Source organism: Triticum urartu, chromosome 4A (genome assembly GCF_056163025.1).
Source record: "Triticum urartu cultivar PI428250 chromosome 4A, HENAU_Tu73, whole genome shotgun sequence".
NCBI classification, from domain to species: domain Eukaryota; kingdom Viridiplantae; phylum Streptophyta; class Magnoliopsida; order Poales; family Poaceae; genus Triticum; species Triticum urartu.
In genome coordinates this window covers 168,861,998-168,889,344 of record NC_141876.1, presented here as the reverse complement: position 1 = coordinate 168,889,344, position 27,347 = coordinate 168,861,998, and the positions used below count along the sequence as shown (strand labels likewise).

At 43.9% G+C, this 27,347-nt stretch overlaps 1 long non-coding RNA gene and 1 pseudogene across 1 annotated transcript; one reads left to right on the top strand and one right to left on the bottom strand.

Annotated features, from left to right (window-relative positions):
* Positions 1-10,823: 10,823 nt before the first annotated feature.
* On the bottom strand, positions 10,824-25,591 carry LOC147975269 (putative B3 domain-containing protein Os04g0347400; annotated as a pseudogene).
* A 755-nt stretch (positions 25,592-26,346) lies between these two features.
* Positions 26,347-27,347, top strand: LOC147975268 (uncharacterized). Its single transcript, XR_015600639.1, has 2 exons — positions 26,347-26,620; positions 26,752-27,347. It is a non-coding gene; the product is annotated as an uncharacterized LOC147975268 (long non-coding RNA).

Below are 27,347 nucleotides of genomic sequence, written 5' to 3'. Positions count from 1 at the left end.
TCCAGCGGATGATTTCCATTGCATATTTGCACGTACGGTTTGAGTTGTGCACAATGAGAAAGTCTCTGCTCCTCTGGTAACATACATTTGGTTATTCTTGCTGTTAGATGTCCGCAGAATTTTTTGAGACTGTGTTCATCATCAAAGGAGCCCGAGCTGAGACTGAGAATGATCTGAACCAACTGTTCGAAGGTACGATGCTAGTTTACTGATGTTTGAACTTATACATATGGAAACAACTGTATCTAACTATCCCTAAACCCTAAACCCTAAACCCTAAGCACTTTAAACCGTACGTGCAAAGAAAAACCATCTGCTGGGTTTTGCATTAAACCTTCCTCGTCGCAATCCAAAACCAACCGACCCACTAGAGCAGTCTGCCTGAACTGAACTCATTTCCATTGCATGTACGGTCTGAAGCGATCCTCATTGATTTTTGTAATTCTAGGAAATCTAGCGGATGATTTCCATTGCATATTTGCACGTACGGTTTGAGTTGTGCACAAGGACCTGTACCTTGCTCTCAAGTCACAGGCCAGCGATATCAGAAATAAAGATTTCTATTATTGGGGCAATATTTTTAGTTTTCTCAGCGTAAACTTTGAGCCCACCCTCCATTTTCTTTGTAAATTTGCCACGGGTTATGAGAGAGTCTGCAATAAATATAGCACTTTAAACCGTACGTGCAAAGAAAAACCATCTGCTGGGTTTTGCATTAAACCTTCCTCGTCGCAATCCAAAACCAACTGACTCACTAGAGCAGTCTTCATGAACTAAACTCATTTCCATTGCATGTACGGTCTGAAGCGATCCTCATTGATTTTTGTAATTCTAGGAAATCCAGCGGATGATTTCCATTGCATATTTGCACGTACGGTTTGAGTATCGTTCGTCCTCATAAATCAACTGATCAGTAATTTCAGTGACAATCAGTGTTGATCAACTACAAATCTCTCCTCATTGAATCACACCTCATTGATTTTTATCATACTAGGAAATCGAGCAGATGGATTCTTTGCATGTACGGTCTAAAGCGATCCTCATTGATTTTGTAATTCTAGGAAATCCAGCGGATGATTTCCGTTGCATATTTGTACGTACGGTTTGAGTTGTGCACAATGAAAAGTCTCTGCTCTTTTGGTAACATACATTTGGTTATTCTTGTTGTTAGATGTCCGCAGAATTTTATGAGACTGTGTTCATCATCAAAGGAGCCCGAGCTGAGACTAAGAATGATCTGAACCAACTGTTCGAATGTACGATGCTAGTTTACTGATGTTTGAACTTATACATGTGGAAACAACTGTATCTAACTATCTACAATCTATGGTTTCAGACTTTGCTCATTGAACCACACCTCATTGATTTTTATCATTCTAGGAAATCAAGTAGATGAATTCTTTGCATGTACGGTCTGAAGCGATCCTCATTGATTTTTGTAATTCTAGGAAATCCAGCGGATGATTTCCATTGCATATTTGCATGTACGGTTTGAGTTGTGCACAAGGACCTGTACCTTGCTCTCAAGTCACAGGCCAGCGATATCAGAAATAAAGATTTCTATTATTGGGGCAATATTTTTAGTTTTCTCAGCGTAAACTTTGAGCCCACCCTCCATTTTCTTTGTAAATTTGCCACGGGTTATGAGAGAGTCTGCAATAAATATAGCACTTTAAACCGTACGTGCAAAGAAAAACCATCTGCTGGGTTTTGCATTAAACCTTCCTCGTCGCAATCCAAAACCAAGTGACTCACTAGAGCAGTCTTCATGAACTAAACTCATTTCCATTGCATGTACGGTCTGAAGCGATCCTCATTGATTTTTGTAATTCTAGGAAATCCAGCGGATGATTTCCATTGCATATTTGCACGTACGGTTTGAGTATCGTTCGTCCTGATAAATCAACTAATTAGTAATTTCAGTGACAATCAGTAATTTCACGTTCCTGATTGTTGATCAACTATAAATCTCTCCTCATTGAATCACACCTCATTGATTTTTATCATACTAGGAAATCGAGCAGATGGATTCTTTGCATGTACGGTCTAAAGCGATCCTCATTGATTTTTGTAATTCTAGGAAATCCAGCGGATGATTTCCATTGCATATTTGTACGTACGGTTTGAGTTGTGCACAATGAAAAGTCTCTGCTCTTTTGGTAACATACATTTGGTTATTCTTGTTGTTAGATGTCCGCAGAATTTTATGAGACTGTGTTCATCATCAAAGGAGCCCGAGCTGAGACTGAGAATGATCTGAACCAACTGTTCGAATGTACGATGCTAGTTTACTGATGTTTGAACTTATACATGTGGAAACAACTGTATCTAACTATCTACAATCTATGGTTTCAGACTTTGCTCATTGAACCACACCTCATTGATTTTTATCATTCTAGGAAATCAAGTAGATGAATTCTTTGCATGTACGGTCTGAAGCGATCCTCATTGATTTTTGTAATTCTAGGAAATCCAGCGGATGATTTCCATTGCATATTTGCACGTACGGTTTGAGTTGTGCACAAGGACCTGTACCTTGCTCTCAAGTCACAGGCCAGCGATATCAGAAATAAAGATTTCTATTATTGGGGCAATATTTTTAGTTTTCTCAGCGTAAACTTTGAGCCCACCCTCCATTTTCTTTGTAAATTTGCCACGGGTTATGAGAGAGTCTGCAATAAATATAGCACTTTAAACCGTACGTGCAAAGAAAAACCATCTGCTGGGTTTTGTATTAAACCTTCCTCGTCGCAATCCAAAACCAACTGACTCACTAGAGCAGTCTTCATGAACTAAACTCATTTCCAGTGCATGTACGGTCTGAAGCGATCCTCATTGATTTTTGTAATTCTAGGAAATCCAGCGGATGATTTCCATTGCATATTTGCACGTACGGTTTGAGTATCGTTCGTCCTGATAAATCAAATGATTAGTAATTTCAGTGACAATCAGTAATTTCACGTTCCTGATTGTTGATCAACTACAAATCTCTCCTCATTGAATCACACCTCATTGATTTTTATCATACTAGGAAATCGAGCAGATGGATTCTTTGCATGTACGGTCTAAAGCGATCCTCATTGATTTTTGTAATTCTAGGAAATCCAGCGGATGATTTCCATTGCATATTTGTACGTACGGTTTGAGTTGTGCACAATGAAAAGTCTCTGCTCTTTTGGTAACATACATTTGGTTATTCTTGTTGTTAGATGTCCGCAGAATTTTATGAGACTGTGTTCATCATCAAAGGAGCCCGAGCTGAGACTGAGAATGATCTGAACCAACTGTTCGAATGTACGATGCTAGTTTACTGATGTTTGAACTTATACATGTGGAAACAACTGTATCTAACTATCTACAATCTATGGTTTCAGACTTTGCTCATTGAACCACACCTCATTGATTTTTATCATTCTAGGAAATCAAGTAGATGAATTCTTTGCATGTACGGTCTGAAGCGATCCTCATTGATTTTTGTAATTCTAGGAAATCCAGCGGATGATTTCCATTGCATATTTGCACGTACGGTTTGAGTTGTGCACAAGGACCTGTACCTTGCTCTCAAGTCACAGGCCAGCGATATCAGAAATAAAGATTTCTATTATTGGGGCAATATTTTTAGTTTTCTCAGCGTAAACTTTGAACCCACCCTCCATTTTCTTTGTAGATTTGCCACGGGTTATGAGAGAGCCTGCAATAAATATAGCACTTTAAACCGTAAGTGCAAAGAAAAACCATCTGCTGGGTTTTGTATTAAACCTTCCTCGTCGCAATCCAAAACCAACTGACCCACTAGAGCATTCTTCCTGAACTGAACTCATTTCCATTGCATGTACGGTCTGAAGCGATCCTCATTGATTTTTGTAATTCTAGGAAATCCAGCGGATGATTTCCATTGCATATTTGCACGTACGGTTTGAGTATCGTTCGTCCTGATAAATCAACTTATCAGTAATTTCATTGACAATCAGTAATTTCACGTTCCTGATTGTTGATCAACTACAAATCTCTCCTCATTGAATCACACCTCATTGATTTTTATCATTCTAGGAAATCGAGCAGATGGATTCTTTGCATGTACGGTCTGAAGCGATCCTTTGGTGCAATATTTTTAGTTTTCTCAGCGTAAACTTTGAGCCCACCATCTATTTTCTTTGTAGATTTTCCACAGGTTATGAGAGAGCCTGCAATAAATATAACACTTTAAACCATACGTGCAAAGAAAAATCAGCTGCTAGGTTTTGCATTAAACCTTCCTCGTCGCAATTCAAAACCAACTGACCCACTAGAGCAGTATGCGTGAACTGAACTCATTTCCATTGCATGTACGGTCTGACGTCCATCCAGGCCGTCGTCATGATTCCTGGAAACACAAGGTTATTCTTTCATGAGATGGACGGAAAGGATCAACAAAGGCAGGGAGGAAGATCCAAGTGGCCCGACTAATACAGAAAGCTGACGATGAGGACGATGGACGCAGGCATGGCAGAAGGCACCCATGAGATTCCCGAAGGCCTAAAGCGCACGATGAGGACGATGGTTGCAGGCATGGCAGAAGGCATCCACGAGATTCCCGGAGGCCTAAGAGCCGCAGGAAGTGGGACTTGGTCACAGATGGATGGGGCGATGTTTCCTTCAAGAAAAGCTCACTGATTGCTCCGAGGCGGCGGGACGTCTGGGACCAACAGATAGACGACGATGATCTCATCGGAAGGAAGAGCGCAAGAATCTGTGAAGCTAGGGGAAGAATCTGTGAAGCTAGGGGAAATTCATCACAACAAGACAACGTTCAGGAGTGGCGCAAGAATCTGTGAAGCTAGGGAGCGGCAGGAGATGGCGATCGAGCAGGAGGCACTGACGAAATTCTGCATTCTTCTGATGAGATCATCGTCGTCTACCTGTTGGTCCCAGACGCCCCGCCGCCTCGGAGCAATCAGTGAGCTTTTCTTGAAGGAAACATTGATCCATCGATCTGCGACCAAGTCCCACTTCCTACAGCTCTTAGGCCTCCGGGAATCTCGTGGGTGCCTTCTCACGCGGAGTATCTTTCAACAATCGTGTGTATCTTTCTCACGCGGAGTCCGTTTTGGGTGTTTTTGTGCATTTTGTAAAGCTCACACCGTGTCCTTTCCATCAATTCTTGTTAGATCCGATTCCAACTGTGTTTTCCACCTAGCAAGTCAGGTAAGTATGTGTGTGTTAGCTGCCAAAGTTTCAACTGCATGCTCTTGTTGTTTGAGCTCATCCACTGTCATTTTTTCTGATTTCCCCAAAGTGTGTGTTCAGATTCAAGTCCCTTTTTGATAGTTTGTCACAAAGAAAGAAAGAAAGATAGAAACAAAAGGTAAACTAGATAAAGAAAGATCCGTCCAAAGAAAAGAAAGTATGTGCAAGAAGAAGAAGAAAAGAGAAATTTGGGACTGTTCTTCACTTATTTATTGAGAAATCAATGTTTGTGTTCTGAGATGAAAGGGAAAGACAGACTTGGATTGCTTACCTTGGCAAATGGGGGCACATAACTTCATTTCACGGTTATGCTGGAACTGTCATCATGTATGATTGGTTACCCTCGATGGGCTTATTTTAATCCATGGATGCAATGTAATTTCTTATATCACACTAGTAGAAAAACTACTTTACGTGAGATACGTTAGTCCTAGTTTGTAAATGAACTGGCACTAATGGTACCATTAGTCCCGGTTCGAACGGCTATGTATTAGTACCGGTTCATTTGTGACTTATAGTACCGGTTGGTGGCTTCTTGCTGATGTTCGACATCGGTAGGCGTTCGCCTTGGTGCAACTTCTCATCTCCATGTGCCATGCTTGTCTTTTCTTCAAATATGATCATACAAACATGCAAAGACTTAGTAATGTGTGCATCAATAACATGTCTATGCATGCAACTCCTATATTTGGATCTATGACTAAAGCGTGTGCGCGACAAATAAATAGCCAGGTACTATTGTTTCTTCGTACGTATAATCTGACTGACAAAAATATGATGTTACACTCATGTTTGGAATTACTTGTACTCAGGAATAAAATGTTAGAAGAATTAATTACAGAGACACCATGTTGAACTTTACATGAGACATACAAGAACGCATCGGGATGGAGGAGCTAGCCGTGCATGCTGCGATGCAAGGAGACAACAACGCAGGAACCAAACTATTTGGGTTCTGGCTACATGGACCAAGACAAGTAACGGTGATGGGTCCATGTACTTTTTGGTGCGCAGTTGACATAGGGCCAACACATCTTCTTTCAACTGAAGAAAACATCTAGTCGAGCCGTGCAGTATTTGGACACCATACGATACTGTGATCCGTAAAATATCACACAAGGTTGCTGCCTACCTTAATAAATAGCTAGCCTAAATTAGGTTTCAGGCTTGTCTTTGTTTAGAGAAGTTTAGCTTTAGCTACTTTTATTTGTATTCACTCATAGCGGCTAGTGCGATCGTAAGACATCCTACCAGAACCTCATCTTGTGAGATTTATTCCATCTAGCATATTCGCAATTTTGAGATTGGTTGGCTATTGCTCCCTCCATCCGAAAATACTTGTCATCAAAATGGATAGAAAGAGATGTATCTAGAACTAAAATACGTCTAGATACATCCCCTTAATCCATTTTGATGACAAGTATTTCCGGACGAAGGGAGTATTTTCTTGCACATTCTTTGATTTGCTTGTAGGAAAAATCCTTTGTGGATAGGTTGCTCGCGCCATTGGCTCGGTCGATAATGCCATGGAGTTGGTTCATCGATTGCCATGGATATCAATCATGTACGGTTCTCCCTGTACGGTTGGTAGCCGGATCGTGAGGGTCAAGTCCCACACAAAATCGTAGTTATATCTCTTTGTCATCGAAAGATCGGGCCCCAGTTCACATTAGGAATTTGATACTAAGCTTGAGTGTGAGCGATTTTTCTCCACCACGTCCTACTAGTTGATATGGATTATACACTGTGTTTTTTTCTCTTTCGCTAACAATGGCACCGGATCAACCCACACTTGAGGGCCTCACCACGGATGTGAAAGTCACCAGCGAGCGTCTCGCCCAACTTGAGGGTGCTCAGATTGTGGCCGAAGAGAGGCTCGAGGCCATCGAGGATGCACAGGGTGTTGCCAACACACCTCTACATGACATGTTGTCACATCTGGATGGGTTGCAGACTGCACCCTACGTCAACAACAACGTTGATCCTCGCAACTCCGCGGGTGTCACCACCATTTCGCGAGCTTGACGTGTGCATGTGGGCCATCCACAACATCCAGCTACTGTCACTGATGCCGCCACCATAAACCAGCACCATTGCATTCCTCCCTATGTCAACAAGGACTATGGGGACAACTACGAGGATTATTCCGGTGACACCGAGGACGACCAAGCGGTCGACCGCCACAATGACCGTGCTCATCAACAACTCTGTTTCAACTGCCAAGGTATGGCACAAGGTCCACCCACGTATGACGTTCGAGATTACGACCACTCCAATGCTAAAATTAAATTTAATATGCCTGCTTTCAATGGTAAATATTATCCAGATGTTTATCTTGATTGGGAACTTTTAGTTGAACAAAAAATTGCATGTCATGATATTCCTAAGAACCAAAGAGTTAGTGCAGCCACTAGTGAGTTTACGAACTTTGCTTCTATTTGGTGGAGTGAATATTTCCATGTTAATGCAAATAATATACCTACTACTTGGGATGCTTTAAAACAAGCTATGCGACAACGTTATGTTCCTTGATATTATGCTCGTGACAAACTAAATGAATTGCAACGTGTAAAACAAGGTAGTAGTTCTGTACAGGATTATTATTACCAAGAATTGCAAACAGGCTTAATGCGATGCGGATTAGTTGAAACCGAAGATGCTATGATGGCTAGATTTTTAGGTGGCTTGAATCGTAGTATTCAGGATATATTGGACTATAAGGAGTACAATCCTATTACCCGTTTGTTTCATTTTTCTTGTAAAGCAGAAAGGGAAGTACAGGAACGACACACAAGGGACGAGGTGACATTTCTACAGGTCATCGCTCATCATGGACAACCTCTCCTACTGTTCCATCCACTATTGAGTCAACATCACCACCTCTCTTCACCTGATGAATGGGGTGTCAGCAGATGGATTCTTTGTATGTACTGTTCGAAGGTACGATGCTAGTTTACTGATGTTTGAACTTATACATATGGAAACAACTGTATCTAACTATCCCTAAACCCTAAACCCTAAACCCTAAGCACTTTAAACCGTACGTGCAAAGAAAAACCATCTGCTGGGTTTTGCATTAAACCTTCCTCATCGCAATCCAAAACCAACCGACCCACTAGAGCAGTCTGCCTGAACTGAACTCATTTCCATTGCATGTACGGTCTGAAGCGATCCTCATTGATTTTTGTAATTCTAGGAAATCCAGCGGATGATTTCCATTGCATATTTGCACGTACGGTTTGAGTTGTGCACAAGGACCTGTACCTTGCTCTCAAGTCACAGGCCAGCGATATCAGAAATAAAGATTCCTATTATTGGGGCAATATTTTTAGTTTTCTCAGCGTAAACTTTGAGCCCACCCTCCATTTTCTTTGTAAATTTGCCACGGGTTATAAGAGAGTCTGCAATAAATATAGCACTTTAAACCGTACGTGCAAAGAAAAACCATCTGCTGGGTTTTGCATTAAACCTTCCTCGTCGCAATCCAAAACCAACTGACTCACTAGAGCAGTCTTCATGAACTAAACTCATTTCCATTGCATGTACGGTCTGAAGCGATCCTCATTGATTTTTGTAATTCTAGGAAATCCAGCGGATGATTTCCATTGCATATTTGCACGTACGGTTTGAGTATCGTTCGTCCTGATAAATCAACTGATCAGTAATTTCAGTGACAATCAGTGTTGATCAACTACAAATCTCTCCTCATTGAATCACACCTCATTGATTTTTATCATACTAGGAAATCAAGCAGATGGATTCTTTACATGTACGGTCTAAAGCGATCCTCATTGATTTTTGTAATTCTAGGAAATCCAGCGGATGATTTCCATTGCATATTTGCACGTACGGTTTGAGTTGTGCACAATGAGAAAGTCTCTGCTCCTCTCGTAACATACATTTGGTTATTCTTTGCATGTACGGTCTGAAGCGATCATCATTGATTGTTGTAATTCTAGGAAATCCAGCGGATGATTTCCATTGCATATTTGCACGTACGGTTTGAGTTGTGCACAATGAGAAAGTTTCTGCAAATATGAACATACAGCTCAGATCTCTCTATCACCTCACTGCCTATAGTTAACCTTGTTCCTGCCTCGTTGCTTCATATTCTGGCAAATCTCATGTGCCAGAATTTTGCCAGAATATGAAGGAAATAGTTCCCGGACAGAGCCTAATAGTAAGATAAATGGTATATTACCATTATTGCACAAGTAGACAAGCAAAAGCAGTTCAAAAGCAGCCAAATTCTGGCCAAATTTAAGAAAAAAACACTTAATCTACCGCTTAGAGCAAAAGCGAAGCGATTTGCCATTGCTCCGCGCTTAAGTTCCGCTTAAATACACTTTCTTTAACACTGAGAGGGACCATGTTAAAATTTGCCTTATTAATAAGAAATGGGGTGGAAGAACGTCTGAATAGGAAACTTTCCTACGGTAATGCAATTCATCCATTTGATACAAAGGAATGGACCATAGGAACAAAGTATGAACTTTTCTTTAGTTTGGGTTTCATAGGAAAAACAAAGTAATCTTACAACATACTCCAACCTCTTTTTACATTCCTATGAACAAATACCAATGAAAAGGCCATAACTAGCATAGCACTAACTTAATCTAACCTTTGTGTATGTTTTAGGGTGTAGGCCATAACTAGCATAGCAATAACTTAATCTAACCTTTGTGTATGTCTTAAGCTTAATTTGACAATGCTCCATTTTGCATTAACTAGATTCTGCACACTCCTTTGTTTCTACAATCCTACATTTTAACCTACCCTATTCCTACGATTTTCTGGTCACGTCGTTTGGAGGATAAGTCATTTCAGTCAGTGTTGTATGAGCAATTTCCTCACCTCTTCTGGTAACAAAATTCGTGGGTACCAATATTTGCAAATTCTGTAAACCGAAAAACTAATACTAGTTTCGAACTTCGTAATGAAACAAATAAAAACTGATTGAAGCAACACACCAAACCAATAGATTAATGGATCCACCTATAATATGACCACTCTGTTATTTAACATTTGTCTTCCAAATTTAGCAGAACGGTTTTAATTACCAGAAATTTTCCACGTGAGTAGGGAGTAATATTTCTCCGTATCCGAGAAGGTGCTCCAGTCTCGATGGACATCTTTTTCTTCTCTGGTCCTTTGTTCAGAGAAGTTACACTGCGTTTCCTTATCCTAGTTTCTTCACCGCTTGAACTTCTATTCTTTTGCTCACGCTTCCTACTAGAAGAATATGCTTCTTCGTTTTGCATTTCAGTATCTGTAGGTGGTGAGATGACAGAAGAGGTAAACATGTTTTTACTCGCGGTTGAATCCAATTCGGAAAGATGGGTACTACGCATATAAGATTTTTCTGAAGTCAAACTTCATAAAGTTTGACCATATTCGTATGAAAAAAATGTAAACATCTACAATAGTAGAGCTATACAATATGAAAAGTAAATTCATGACGCATCTAATGATATTGTCCCGTATTGTGAATATTGAATTTTTTTTAAATTGGTCAAACTTTATGAAGTTTATGAAGTTTGACTTCGGACAAATCTTATATGCAGAGTAAAAAGGACCAGAGGGAGTACTTTGAAGAACTAAGAGATTACCTCACTTTCTTGAATTCCTATGCCCTTGTGGCATCCGCTCAACTCGAACACTTCGATTCGGAACAACATATTGCCTTCGTAGCTCAATAGAACAACATCACCTTGGGAGATGCCATGAAACACCAAGAACTGCGACCAACCAGCTGCAAGGAATATCGCAGATCCATCCTTCTCGACCTCGACGCACCAATGTTTTTCAAATGGGCTGCCAGCGAAAGCAATTTTGCTGCTTCGGTGCGCCTCGGGGACGTCAAACTGGCTGACAATGAAAGCTTTTTTGCTGCTTGGGTGCGCCTCGGAGAGCACTGGTAGAAAAAGGGCCTATAGTCCCGGTTCGTAAGGGCCTTTAGTCCCGGTTCCGGAACCGGGACTAAAGTGTCGGTACTAATACCTCCCCCCTTTAGTCCCGGTTCAATCCAGAACCGGGACTAAAGGCCCTCCACGTGGGCAGTGCGCAGAGCCCAGTCAGGAGACCCTTTGGTCCCGGTTGGTGGCACCAACCGGGACCAATAGGCATCCACACGTCAGCACTTCTGTGGCTGGGGTTTTTGTTTTTTTTTGAAAGGGGGGGGGGTTGGGGGTTTTGGGGGGTTAATTTAGGTGTTTCATATATTGTGTTAGCTAGTTATAATTAATAGAGAGAAGTGTCCTCTGTTATGTCCGTGCTTGGTCGACGCTACGTACTATACATACGTATATAGAGAGGACTAGACACGCTAGCTAGCTAGTAAGCAAACGAAGGAAAGAGAAGATCGTCATGAACATATATGCATATATACAGAGAGAAGTGATATCGACCACCTCTCCTTCTCCGAGAGATTGGTCGAACAACAAGTTCTCGTATATCTATCTGACACTACCGGCTACATATATACAATAATTATCTCTTACAAATATAATCATACGGACTCAGGGTCCACATAGAATTCTCCGTCTTCAGAGATCACGTGGTCAAGAAAGAATGCCGCCAATTCCTCTTGAATTGCTCGCATGCGAGCTGGTGCTAGGAGTTCATTCCGCTTCCGAAACATCTAATTTGAAGAAGGGGGTCAATACATATATATATATATAAATGAATGAAACTCAACACAAATGATGGTAATAAAATAAAATTGTGAATGTTGTTATTTACGTACTTCATATTGTTCGTTAGAGTACCCGCCCCGCTCACAGGTCGTGTGGCGGATGGACTCGCAGATGTAGTATCCACAGAAATCATTCCCTTGTTCCTGCCACAACCACTTTACAAGAAATAGAGGTCAATCAAACTGATAAGCAAGAATGCTAAATGGTATTGATGAAACTAGCGCTTGAATCACTAGGAGATGCGCGGAACATGCTACTATAGTACTTACTTTCGGGTGTCTAAATTCTAGCTCCTTCGGCAGTCCCGGAACTGTTTTGGTGAATTTTCTCCAAACCCTGCCGGACAAAGAAAACAATTACTTGATATCAGGAAATGAACAAAGTTGCTGATATGGTGGATAATGATCGATTTAACTTACTTCTTGAGGATTTCAGACATGTCCGCATACTCCTTGGGATCTTTTCGTTTAGAGTCCAAGACGGTTACTACTCCCTGCTCAAGCTTAATCTCTAGGAGAATATAGTGGAAACTGCACACACATGCATAACTTATGAATTACATTACTATAACCTTGACTAATATATAAGGGAAACCGAATACGCACAAGACAGTAACACTCACCTGAAGTTGTAAGGAAAGAGTATTATATCTTTGTTTTGATTTATTACGAACGATCGTAGCAAGCTGGCCTCGGTAGCTGCGGCATGAAGTTTAACATGAGTTGCATCTATGAGATATGTGTTAATGAACCCAATATCACCGACTTGTCTTTTCTTCAATTCGGCGATCTTCAATCTGCATAATATAGTGAGGATGATTATAAATACATGCAATGAAAGAGCTAAGCTATATAGAGAAACTTAATGACAGAAGTAGTACTACTTACAGACAGTAGCAGGCGACCGTTGTTTTATCGAGGGCCAATTGATTGAAAAACTTATAGAACTCCTCAAATGGAACAGGCAATAGATCAATTCCAACGAGGTCATGCTCCTTTTTAACTTTCACATACAAAGTACTCCTCCCCCCAGAGTCTCTGCAGATTTTCAAGTACCAATCATGCAATCTTCGCATCATCGTTGATAGAGATCTTTCATCTTTGACGAGAGGCTTCCCGTACTCGTATCTTTGTATCTGCACCTCCATGGGTTCATCATGTACTTCGTCGGGCAGGTAATCTGCAAGATTGCTATAACCGGGCACCATCCTCGGATCATTATCGACGTTGTGGCTAGGCACCTTGAGCGGGGGGCACGATTGCTTCGCTTGTTCGCCGAGCTGGGCAATTTGTTTCCCAGCTCGTCGTTCTTTCAGCCTTTGATCACTGACAGTACTTCCCGACCGCTCCGCTTCGGCAAATTCCTTTCCAATAATGCGGTCATAGTTTCCTTTCGGCGGATCAGACTTCGGTGGTTTTGTCAGGGCAGCCAGAGTGCGCTTCACTTTCACCCGATCTACCTTCTCCTCCGGAGGTGGATGTTTCTTTGCTTTCACCCCTTCAAAGAAGCTCCTCACTTCTTCTCGCGCGATCTCGGCGTTCTCCTCCAGGGTCCTCTCATATGGTAACTTCTCTGGAGTCTTCAGAGAAGGACCGAATCTGTATGTCCTCCCGCCTCTGGTTATACTGCTAGACGCCGACCGAGCAGACGTAGCGGTTGTCTTCTTTACTTGCTTAAGAGGCGGAGGAGAAGGACTACGACGCCCCGGAGCAGCTGGAGCGGCGGCAGGTCTCTTCCGCCCTTGCTGACGAGGCGGAGAAGGAGGAGGCTGGCTGCTCGGGCGCGTCGGCGCAGGCGGAGAAGGAGGCGGAGTGCCGCCGCGCGCCGGAGAAGGAGCCGGCCGAGGGCCCTGAACGTCACTCGCCGGAGGAGGAGGCGGTGGAGGCGGAGTGCCCTGACTCGCCGGAGGAGGAGGAGGAGGCGGTGGCGTCCAGTTCGGAAGGTTGATGAGCTCCTTCCGCCATAGGCATGGAGTCTTCAGAGCAGACCCCAGCCGAGTCTCCCCTTCACCGGTAGGGTGGTCAAGCTGGAGGTCCTCCAATCCCTCCGTTATCTCATCCACCATCACCCTAGCATATCCTTCTGGAATCGGCCGGCAGTGAAAAGTTGCGCCGGGTTCAGTAGGAAAAACAGAGCCAACAGCCGCCTTGACCTTCAAATTCATCCATTGCATCATAAGGTGGCAATTTTGAGACTCCTTTATAGCATCCACGGGATAGCTAGCAGGAGCCATCAAGGCATGCTCCGGCTGAAGCAGCTCGGTGGAAGCCATGCTGCTTCTGCGCTGAGATGGCGGGGTAGCTTCGGGGGAGGCTTCGGCAGTACGTTTGCTGCGATTTGCTTCTCGTTCCTCTATCGCGTCTACCCTTGCTTGCAGCGCCTGCATTTGGGTCTGCTGCACTTTTTTCCTCCTCTCATGGGATTTGTAACCGCCTGCGTCCGGAAACCCAACCTTCCACGGAATGGAGCCTGGCGTGCCTCGTGTCCGTCCAGGGTGCTCAGGATTCCTGAGGGCCATTGTGAGCTCGTCGTTCTCTCTGTCTGGAAAGAATGTCCCTTCATGCGCTGCTTCAATATACTGCTTAAGCTTACTGACTGGTATGTCCATTTGATCGTTCGTCCAAATGCACTTCCCTGTTACAGGGTCCAGTGTTCTGCCAGCCCCGAAGAACCAAGTCCGGCAACGGTCTGGCCAGTTAATTGTCTCTGGTTCGATCCCTTTATGAACCAGATCATTCTCAGTCTTGGACCACTTAGGCCGGGCTACGAGGTAGCCACCTGACCCCGTGCGATGGTGAAGCTTCTTCTTCGCAGCATTTTGCTTATTTGTCGCCGACATCTTCTTACTCTTTTCCGATGTCTTGTGGGCCACAAATGCGGGCCAATGATCTCTGATATTCTCATATCTGCCCTTGAATTCTGGTGTCCGATTATTTTCGACAAACTTATTCAGCTCTTTCTTCCACCTCCTGAATAGTTCTGCCATCCTCTTCAGAGCAAAAGACTTGATTAATTTCTCTTTAACTGGGTTCTCTGGATTATCCTCAGGCGGTAGGGTGAAATTTGACTTCAGCTCAGTCCAAAGATCATTTTTCTGCATATCATTGACATAAGAGACCTCAGGGTCTTCTGTAGCCGGCTTAAACCATTGCTGGATGCTTATCGGGATCTTGTCCCTAACCAGAACCCCGCACTGAGCAACAAATGCGCTCTTTGTCCGGAGGGGTTCAATAGGTTGGCCGTCAGGCGCGATTGCTATGATCTCAAACTTTTCATCCGAGCTCAACTTTTTCTTCGGGCCTCATCTCTTTACCGAAGTTGTGCTCGATTCGGAGGGCTAGAAAAAAGAACAAAGACTTAATTAATATGTGTACATACCAAAACAATAATGCATCAATCAGCTAGTCAGCATAGGCTTAACTAATATATATACCTGGCCGGACTCAGTTCGGTCACCGGAGCCGTCATCACGGTCTCCTTCTTGCACCGGCATTGGGTCACCGGAGCCGTCCTCATGTTCTTCTTCTTGCACCGGCATTAGGTCACCGTAGCCAGCTTGTTCACCCTCTCCTTCCAGACCATCGGTTTCGTTGAGAAAAAACGAGATGGCATCACTTCCTTCTGCGATTATGTCCCTCAACAACGCTTCTTTTGTTACTTCGTCTAGGGCGGTGTCCATAGTTTCTACAAATATTTACAACATGGCAATTATTATTCAAACATGACAGATGGATATATTAGTGCCAAACGTAGAACTAGCTACCTAATCATAGTAAGCTATCGGGAGGGGGTATATATCGACAACGACGACACTACATCTATGTCCCTCGACGACCCTCGTTCCCGATAAAAAAAAGAGGAAGAAGAAGAAAAAAAAGAGGAGAAGAAAGAATAGAGGAGATCTCCTCTATTCTTTCTTCTCCTCTTTTTTTTCTTCTTCCTCTTCTTTTTTTATCCTCTTCTTCCTCTCATGTTCGATAGGATCGCCGAGGGGTCGGGAGGTTGCCTAGTGTCAAGGGATTCAACAAAACCATGTCTTCATCATTAGGCGAAAGTAACATGTGCGTGATGGTACGAAGCTCTTCAAAGTTGTTCTGGAACGGAGTCCAGGATAGGATAATTCGCTTTTTGGTACAAAGTTCAGCAAGAGCCTTCCGAATATCGCTATTTGGAAGGCCTTTGCTGAATTCGTACCAAAAGGCGAATTATTCTATCCGGGACTCCATTCCAAAACAACTTTGCAGAACTTCGTACCAACATGCCCTAGTTACTTCCGGCTAATGATGAAGGCATGGATTTCTTCAATACTTTGACACTAGGAAACCTCTCTCTACTTCCGGCTAATAAGAATAAGAAGAAGAAGAAGAAGAAGAAGAAAAGAAGAAAAAAAAAGAGGAGAAGAAGAAAGGAATAGTGGAGAAAAGAGAAAATAGAATATATTCTATTTTCTCTTCTTCTCCACTATTCCTTTCTTCTTCTCCTCTTCTTTTTCTTCTTTTTTCTTCTTCTTATTTATTTCTCCTCTTCTTTTCGGTAGAGGAAACCCTAAATAGCTAGCAAGTATCGTGGGTGTGAGATACATGTGGCCTTCGGTGTCGGACACTACATCCACGTCCCACAAGTGACGTGGGCGTCGAAGCCCGCGCCACTTGTGGGATGTGGGTGTAGTGTCCGACACCGACGGTACATGTATCTCACACCGACGATACTTTCTATTTAGGTTTCACCTCTACCGCTCGGCGACCCTCTCGACGACCCTCGTTCCCGATAAAATAAAGAGGAAGAAGAAGAAGAAAAAAGAAGAGAAGAAAGAATAGAGGAGAAGACTTCCTCTTCTTCCTCTCCTCTTCTTCTCCCTCTTCTTCCCCTTCTTCCTCGCCTCTCTCATGAATGTCCGACGTTCTCGACCCCCCCCCACGTGTCGAAGAAAAAAAAGAAGAAAAAAAAGAGGAGGAGAAGAAAGGAATAGTGGAGAAGAAGAGAAAATAGAATATATTCTATTTTCTCTTCTTCTCCACTATTCCTTTCTTCTCCTCCTCTTTTTTTTCTTCTTTTTTCTTCTTCTTATTTATTTCTCCTCGTCGTCCTCTCCTCTTCTTCTTATTATTTAGTTCTCTCGACCCCTCGTCCCTCTCTCGACCCCTCGATGACCCTCGTCCTTGATAACATATTTTTTCTCCCCTCGACACCTCTCGACCTCTCGTCCCACTCTCGTCCCCTCATCATCATCTATCACCCCCCTCGTTTTCTTTAGCATATATCCATGAACAAAATAGAGGAGAAGATCGAACAAAAAAAAGAAGTCTTCCTCTTCTTATTTTCCTTTTTCCACTCCTTCCTTTTCTTCTTCTTCTTCTTCTTCTTCTTCTTCTTCCTTCTTCCTCTTTTCTTCCTTTTCCTTATTTTACTTTTTCCTCTACACTAACCTAAAATCGATATCTACTAATTAACAACCTAAATAAAAAAAATGAATACATATATGAAAAAAAACAACATATAAAAAAACATTTTTGACATATTTAGCATATTCCGATCCATAGTTCAAAATTTTCAAATTTCATTCAAATGAAATTTGAATCGGATTCAAATAACTTGTTGAAAACCTATTCTAAACCTCTCCAAAAATTCTGAAATTTTGCCATCGCCTTTGTCTTGCATCAGTACCTCACCACAATTTTTTTTTAAAATTCCAAAAATGCCCAAAGCCATCTAGCATTTCATCAAACACCTTCTATATGGACAAAAAAATTCAGAAATTCCAAAAAATTCAGAAAAGTGGACAGCGCGTTGCTGCTGCTCCACTTCTCCTCTCCTCTACTTCTCCTCTCCTTCTACTCTTGAATGCATCGGGGCCGGCGGCGACCATGGAGCAGGGGCGGAGCAAGGGCGCTCGGGCGCAAGAGTGGCACTCGAGAGGGGGGCTCACTTTGAGGGGGGCGGCGACGGCTGGAGTCCGGCGACGAGGACGGCGGGCTCGGGGCGGCACGCGGTGACGGGGACGGCAGCCTCGGGCCGGGCGGCACGCGGTGACGGCCGAGGACAAGGAGGCGGGCTCGGGGAGGCACGCGGCGACGGGGACGAGGGCGGCGGGCTCAGGGATGCCGGCGACGAGGACGGCGCGGGCTCACGGAGGGCTCGGTGGCGACGAGGACGAGGAGCGGCCTGGCGGCGTCGTCGGAGGAGAGGACGAGGAGATCGATCGAACTGAATCGAGAATTTCACAAGTGTTGGCTTATATAGCCAGAGCATTGGTCCCGGTTCGTGAAATCAACCATGACCAATGCCCCCCTTTAGTCCCGGTTGGTGCCACCAACCGGGACCAAAGGCCAATTTTCAGCAGCCCAAAGGGCGGGAAGCGGCGGCCTTTAGTCCCGGTTGGTGGCACCAACCGGGACTAAAGGGGGGCATTGGTCACGGTTGGTTCCACGAACCGGGACCAATGCCCCCTTTAGTCCCGGTTGGTGCCACCAACCGGGACCAATGGCCTTTGCTGCCCCGAGCCCAAAAGTTTAGTCCCACATCGCTAGCTGAAGGGCGCCGGCACTGGTTTATAAGCGCTGGTGTTCCTACCCATTCGAGCTCCTCTCTAATGCAGGCTTTCGGGCCTAAACTTGCTACTGCCTGTGGGCCTATTGGGCCTTCTGCGGGCCTAAATCCTGGCCCATGTAGGGTTTCTAGTCGTATTCAGGCCGTGGAGGCCCAGTAGGAGGCATTTTTTTGGTTTTTTCTTTTTTATTTCTACATTTTTTTGGTTTTTTATTTTTTTATTTCTACTTAAAACTAAATACTTATAGTTTTTTAGTGATTTCTTTTTGCTTTTAGGTCACAAAAATTATAAACTTTCTGTTAGTGCCATTAGTTTTAAATTTTGAATAGTTTAAATTTGAATTTTTAAAAATTTGTGTGAATCACTAGTTTATGAATAACTTTACTATAAAAATAGAATTTTTTTCTATTTATTTTTTATTTATACTTACAACTAAATACTTATAGTTTTTTTAGTGATTTCTTTTTGCTTTTAGGTCACAAAAATTATAAACTTTCTATTAGTGCCATTAGTTTTAAATTTTAATAGTTTCAATTTGAATTTTTAAAAATTTGTGTGAATCACTAGTTTATGAATAACTTTACTATAAAAATAGAATTTTTTTCTATTTATTTTTTATTTATACTTACAACTAAATACTTATAGTTTTTAGTGATTTCTTTTTGCTTTTAGGTCACAAAAATTATAAACTTTCTGTTAGTGCCATTAGTTTTAAAATTTTGAATAGTTTAAATTGGGATTTTATAAAATTTGTGTGAATCACTAGTTTATGAATAACTTTACTATAAAAATAGAATTTTTTTTCTTCTTTGCTATTTATTTTTTATTTATACTTATAATTAAATACTTATAGTTTGATTTTAGGTCACAAAAATTATATTCTTTTTGCTATTGAAGAATATTATAGTTTTATTTTAGTTGATCATAACATAATATTTTAATTGATTGTTTTTATTTTCATAAATGTTTTGTAGTTCATTCTGTTTGCTATTAATTCATTCTTTGAGCTAAATGACTCTGAAATTGGAAAGCATTTCAAAATGAACTCTGAAAAGGTTGAAAGTTGGCATGGTATCATCATTTCACCCACATAGCATGTTCCAAAAAGTAGAGAGGGTTACGACAAAAACTTGATGCACTTCGTGTACAAAATGGACAATCACTTTCGAAGTATCAAAGTTTCGAACCATAAGACATGAAAGCATTTCAAATGAACTCTGAAAAAGTTGAAAGTTGGGATGGTATCATAATTTCACCCACATAGCATTTGCTTATTGCGGGAGAAAGTCTTCACTTTTTCTTCGCTTGTGTCATTTGCTTATTGCGCCGTAACCATGGATAATCTTCATTGTTTATCAGGATGCTTGGGTCAGCCTTGACATTGAAGGGAGGAATTTCATGAAACTTTTCATAATCTTCAGACATGTCTTCTTGCCGTCCACTCCCAGGATGTCCCTTTTTCCTGAAAGAACTATGTGGCGCTTTGGCTCATCGTATGATGTATTCGCTTCCTTATCTTTTATTTTTCTCGGTTTGGTAGACATGTCCTTCACATAGATAACCTGTGCCACATCATTGGCTAGGACGAACGGTTCGTCAGTGTACCCAAGATTTTTCAGATCCACTGTTGTCATTCCGTACTGTGGGTCTACCTGTACCCCGCCGCCTAACAGATTGACCCATTTGCACTTAAACAAAGGGACCTTAAAATCAGGTCCGTAGTCAAGTTCCCATATGTCCACTATGTAACCATAATATGTGTCCTTTCCGCTCTCGGTTGCTGCATCAAAGCGGACACCGCTGTTTTGGTTGGTGCTCTTTTGATCTTGGGCGATCGTGTAAAATGTATTCCCATTTATCTCGTATCCTTTGTAAGTCAATACAGTCAAAGATGGTCCCCTGGACAGCAAGTACAACTCATCACAAACAGTGTTGTCACCTCTAAGACGTGTTTCCAACCAACTGCTGAAAGTCGTGATGTGTTCACATGTAATCCAGTCGTCGCACTGCTCCGGGTGTTTGGAGCGCAGACTGTTCTTGTGTTCATCGACATACGGGGTCACCAAGGTAGAGTTCTGTAGAACTGTGTAGTGTGCTTGAGACCAAGAATATCCGTCCCTGCATATTATTGAGTCTCTTCCAAGAGTGCCTTTTCCAGTCAGTGTCCCCTCATACCGCGATTTAGGGAGACCTATCTTGTTAAGGCCAGGAATGAAGTCAACACAAAACCCGATAACATCCTCTGTTTGATGGCCCATGGAGATGCTTCCTTCTGGCCTAGCACGGTTACAGACATATTTCTTTAGGACTCCCATGAACCTCTCAAAGGGGAACATATTGTGTAGAAATACGGGCCCCGGGATGACAATCTCGTCGACTAGATGAACTAGGACGTGCATCATGATATTGAAGAAGGATGGTGGGAACACCAGCTCGAAACTGACAAGACATTGCACCACATCACTCCTTAGCCTTGGTACGATTTCTGGATCGATCACCTTCTGAGAGATTGCATTGAGGAATGCACATAGCTTCACAATGGCTAATCGGACGTTTTCCGGTAGAAGCCCCCTCAATGCAACCGGAAGCAGTTGCGTCATAATCACGTGGCAGTCATGAGACTTTAGGTTCTGAAACTTTTTCTCTGGCATATTTATTATTCCCTTTATATTCGACGAGAAGCCAGTCGTGACCTTCATACTGAGCAGGCATTCAAAGAAGATTTCTTTCTCTTCTTTCGTAAGAGCGTAGCTGGCAGGACCTTTATACTGCTTCGGAGGCATGCCGTCTTTTTCGTGCAAACGTTGCAGGTCCTCTCGTGCCTCAGGTGTATCTTTTGTCTTCCCATACACGCCCAAGAAGCCTAGCAGGTTCACGCAAAGGTTCTTCGTCACGTGCATCACGTCGATTGAGGAGCGGACCTCTAGGTCTTTCCAGTAGGGTAGGTCCCAAAATATAGATTTCTTCTTCCACATGGGTGCGTGTCCCTCAGCGTCATTCGGAACAGCTAGTCCACCGGGACCCTTTCCAAAGATTACGTAGTGTAAATCATTGACCATAGCAAGCACGTGATCACCGGTGCGCATGGCGGGCTTCTTTCGGTGATCTGCCTCGCCTTTGAAATGCTTGCCTTTCTTTCGACATTGATGGTTGGTCGGAAGAAATCGACGATGGCCCAGGTACACATTCTTCCTGCATTTGTCCAGGTATATACTTTCAGTGTCATCTAAACAGTGCGTGCATGCGTGGTATCCTTTGTTTGTCTATCCTGAAAGGTTACTGAGAGCGGGCCAATCGTTGATGGTCACGAACAGCAACGCCTTAAGGTTAAATTCCTCCTGTCTGTGCTCATCCCACGTACGTACACCGTTTCCATTCCACAGCTGTAAAAGTTCTTCAACTAATGGCCTTAGCTACACATCAATTTCGTTGCCGGGTTGCTTAGGGCCTTGGATGAGAACTGGCATCATAATGAACTTCCGCTTCATGCACATCCAAGGAGGAAGGTTATACATACATAGAGTCATGGGCCAGGTGCTGCGATTGCTGCTCTGCTCCCCGAAAGGATTAATGCCATCCGCGCTTAAAGCAAACCATACATTCCTTGGGTCCTTTGCAAACTCATCCCAGTACTTTCTCTCGATTTTTCTCCACTGCGACCCGTCAGCGGGTGCTCTCAACTTCCCATCTTTCTTTCGGTTCTCACTGTGCCATCGCATCAACTTGGCATGCTCTTCGTTTCTGAACGGACGTTTCAACCGTGGTATTATAGGAGCATACCACATCACCTTCGCAGGAACCCTCTTCCTGAGGGGCTCGCCGTCAACATCACCAAGGTCATCTCGTCTGATCTTATACCGCAACGCACCGCATACCGGGCATGCGTTCAGATCCTTGTATGCACCGCGGTAGAGGATGCAGTCATTAGGGCATGCATGTATCTTCTCCACCTCCAATCCTAGAGGGCATACGACCTTCTTTGCTGCGTATGTACTGTCGGGCAATTCGTTATCCTTTGGAAGCTTCTTCTTCAATATTTTCAGTAGCTTCTCAAATCCTTTGTCAGCCACAGCATTCTCTGCCTTCCACTGTAGCAATTCCAGTACGGTACCGAGCTTTGTGTTGCCATCTTCGCAATTGGGGTATAACCCTTTTTTGTGATCCTCTAACATGCGATCGAACTTCAGCTTCTCCTTTTGACTAATGCATTGCGTCCTTGCATCGACAATGACCCGGCGGAGATCATCATCATCGGGCACATCGTCTGGTTCCTCTTGATCTTCAGCAGCTTCACCCGTGGCAGCATCATTGGGCACATCGTCTGGTTCCTCTTGATCTTCACCAGCTCCCCCCCGTTGCAGCATCACCGTATTCAGGGGGCACATAGTTGTCATCGTACTCTTCTTCTTCGCCATCTTCCATCATAACCCCTATTTCTCCGTGCCTCGTCCAAACATTATAGTGTGGCATGAAACCCTTGTAAAGCAGGTGGGAGTGAAGGATTTTCCGGTTAGAGTAAGACCTCGTATTCCCACATTCAGTACATGGACAACACATAAAACCATTCTGCTTGTTTGCCTCAGCCGCATCGAGAAACTCATGCACGCCCTTAATATACTCGCGGGTGTGTCTGTCACCGTACATCCATTGCCGGTTCATCTGCGTGCATTATATATAATTAAGTGTCCAAATTAATAGAAGTTCATCATCACATTAAAACCAAAGTGCATACATAGTTCTCATCTAACAACATATAGCTCTCCAGAGCATCTAATTAATTAAACCATACATTGAAACTATGTAAAACATTTCAATGCGAAAACAAATGCGATCATAATCGCAACCAAGGTAACAATTGATCCAAGGGCATAATGATACCAAGCCTCGGTATGAATGGCATATTTTCTAATCTTTCTAATCTTCAAGCGCATTGCATCCATCTTGATCTTGTGATCATCGACGACATCCGCAACATGCAACTCCAATATCATCTTCTCCTCCTCAATTTTTTTTATTTTTTCCTTCAACAAATTGTTTTCTTCTTCAACTAAATTTAACCTCTCGACAATAGGGTCGGTTGGCATTTCCGATTCACATACATCCTAGATACATAAAATCTATGTCACGTTGGTCGGCATAATTTTCATAAACAATAAATGAACCAATAGTTATAAAGATAATATACATACCAAATCCGAATCATAGACAGGACGAGGGCCGACGGGGGCGGATACCAAAACCATCGCACTATATAAGATGCAATAATAAATGTAAGAAAATGATACAAGTATCTATCTAAACATACAAGTAAGAATATTTTTCCTTTCAGAAAGAAGATAAGAACAAGAGGCTCACCACGGTGGTGTCGGTGATGAGATCGGCGCGGGTGATCGACGGCGGTGAAGACGGGGACGGGGCGTGACGGACCGCTAAATCTAGACAAATCTTGAGGAAAATGGAGCTTGGAGGTCGAGCTTCGAGAGGAGAAAGCTTAAGTAGTATGGCTCGGGCATTCCATCGAACACCTCATGTGCATAGGAGGTGAGCTAGAGCACCACAAAGCCCTCTCCCCCTCGGCCAAAAAAACAGAGCACTGTGCTCTGCTCTTGCGCGAGGGGGTATATATAGGCACCTCATTGGTCCCGGTTGGTGGCATGAACCGGGACTAAAGGGGAGCCTTTGGTCCCGGTTCAGGCCACCAACCGGGACCAATGGTGGTGGGCCAGGAGCGAGGCCCATTGGTCCCGGTTCGTCCCACCAACCGGGGCCAAAAGGTCCATACGAACCGGGACCAATGGCCCATGTGGCCCGGCCGGCCCCCTGGGCTCACGAACCGGGACCAATGCCCACATTAGTCCCGGTTCTACACTGAACCGGGACTAATGGGCTGAGCCGGCCTGGACCATAGCCCTGTTTTTTACTAGTGGAGGTACCGTTGTACAAAAGTTGGCGGGATCGGCTGCAAGAACACAAGTAGTACTCACTACCCCTCGTGCGTTTCAAGTCTAGGAGTTGCAGCAAGAGACACAGTGGTAGCACTGGCGGAGCTACATGTAATGAAAATGGGCTATGGCCCGCCCATTCCAAAGCTAATACAGTGTAGGATTAAAATAAACTGAGCCACGAGAAGAAAAATATAGTGATATTCCTTCATATTGGCCCGCCCAGCTTTGGTTGGGTAGCTCCGCCACTGATTGGTAGGAAAACAGAGTAGCAGGAAGAGTTTGCAAACCATCTTGTCCATGAAACTTGGAAAGAGAACCATAATGAACTGCGGTTTACGCGAAGAAGCGTATATGTTGCTTTTAGGTTCTACAATCAAACATGATGCCTCCTTCAGTTACCAGTATGTATGTATGGCCATTATGAACTGATGAAAACCGAATCGTCATTAGGTAACGGAGGGACAAATCTGCCTTCCCTCTAACTCTAAACTTACCCCGTTTCTTCAGTAACCTACCTGTAGAGGGCGGAAAGCCGCCCAACTCCTTGAGGCACCACGTGAGGTCGAAGGCCTTGACGGTGAGCACCCCACGACCTTCATGCTGGAGCACCAAGAACCACCCTAAGCCGAAGCCGCTTGCTTTCACGAACTCGGGCCATCCGTAACCCAAGAACGCGCCCTTGCCATCCCGGCCGATATCACGCGAAAGATTTCGCCGAATGAGCTGACTACAAAGACCTTTGGGTGGGGCATCCCGGTTCCTCGTGCACAGGCATCCAAGTGCTCGGCGAACTGGTCGGAGATGCGCTGCACAATGGACCAGACAGACACATTCATCGTATTGGCAGTGATGTGGAGTAGATGGTGTGGTGGTGATGGGTGAGGGGGGCATTGTTCATACAGCTTACTAGCTTGTGGAGGCAAGAGGGCATCAACACCTTGAGTTGCTTCACCATGTCGCACCGCGCGCTCCCATCGCCGGACAGGCAATCACATGGCCGCCCTTGTATGCTAGAGAGGGTGGCCACGTACGGGGGGTTTCTTGGGGACAGGAGCCGGCTGCGGGGAGGAGGGGATGGCGTACTCCGAGGTCTCTCGGTCCGGGAGAGGATTGGGCGAGGGAGGAGGCGGCTCCCGATAAGGCCATGTCCAATTTTTTGCACTAAAAGTGAAGGCCATTGGTACTAATGCAAAAGACGCTTTACATTTCTTTTATTTTTCTATTTTGCTGTAAAGAAGCGTCTCTCTTCCTTGCTCCTTTTCTTTGATACGTATACACTGTACCACATGAATGCAAAAGACGCTTTACATTGATATCAACGGGAGCTTGACCATTTTCATTAAGGGCCTGTTCAGGACATATCTAGATGTGACAAAGTTATATCACATCTAAGATGTTGTTCACTCTGTTTGTGGTCTTTTTTTGTCCTAGTTTTTTTATTTCTTATTGCTGCATTATATATTTGTGAGAGCTTAGATGTGACATCCTTAAAAAACATCTAGATGTGAATTAGTCAAACTATTTAGAAAAAAAATTAGGATGTGCGTGTGTGCATTCATAGGGGTGAAATGTATGTGAGGGACTTTGATAGTACTGTGTTTAAAAAGACAATTTTCACTGATGCGCCGCGCAGCGCAAATAACAAACTCGCTCCGTAATGAAATATAAGACTAGATCACTAGTACTACTGTATAAGGAGAGGGGGTAGTATACTAATAAAATAAAACAAAACAGAGTGGACATCTTAGTCGCTCTGCGGTTAAAAAGATTTCAAATGCTTCCCCTCGAGATTTGGTGTCAGATTCTTCGATCGATTCAAGGATCCAGTGGTGACGACCAGGCTTCCGAACGTCGGTGTCTCTGTGGTTTGTTTAGACTAACCACAATGGGAAGTACCTTAGACTAGTAACGTGCATATGTTACTAAAAAGCAATTCATTTGGGGGGGAGGGGGGCACGCCGCTTCAAGACCCTTCTCGAGAGCTATAGTAGAGAGGAGGAATCGGCGGCAACTCCGTTCTTCAGGTTCTTCCACTGCCGCCGCCTCCGGGCGTTCCCCTCACCTCCGGCTGCCCTTTGGGCAGCTGGAGGTTGGGGGAACATCGGATCCAGGTGGCGCGTGTATATAGGTGTGGGGCTTCGTCCCCTGTTTGGGTCTTCGGCACTGGAGTCTTGACGGAGCGGACGACGGCAAGTTCTTAAATAAAGGTACCCTAGCTCTGGCTCCGGCTCGTCGGCATCATGGCTGGTGCTGACAAGGGGCCGGTGGAGTATAGCCTTTCGGTGCGATGGTGGTCTGGTTCACCGGTTTTCCACGGTAATGCCGACTCGTCGTGCAGGGAGAAGGGTGGCTTGGTCTGTGGTCGATTGTGGCTGGTTGGAGAGGGATCCGGTCATCTCTTACGAGGTGAGTTGGCGTCGTCCCCGGATCTGAAGCAGGAGCGGCTCGGGGAGCATCCTCAACAAGGGGGTCGCCTCCGACCGATATACTTCTGGGATTTAGATCCAGTTTCTTTTGAACTGGTAGCTGCTGCGGTTCGTCAACGCCAATTTGGCAAGGGGCTACTCCTGCTCCAGGCTTGTGGCAGGACCGACGTCTTCTCCGGTGCCGGCTGTTCGTCGACGGCGGAGAAGTGGGCGCCGTGCGTTCACAACGTAGATGGAAGTCTCTTGAGTCTCCTTTGCAATACTCTTTGTGCGTGGGGTTTCCATGTCTTTCGGCTACGGCTGGTGCTGCCTGTATCCTTTGTATCATTGTGTATTTGTACGTGTATTAGTATGTTCTGTAATGTTTTCCTACTCGTATGAATACAAGTGACGTATGCCTTTGGGTGTACGGTTTCAAAAAAAAACATGCATATGTTACTAGTCTATATTACTACCTCCACAATGAGGAGTAACATATATGTGGTATCACGCAACACTTTATTTATTA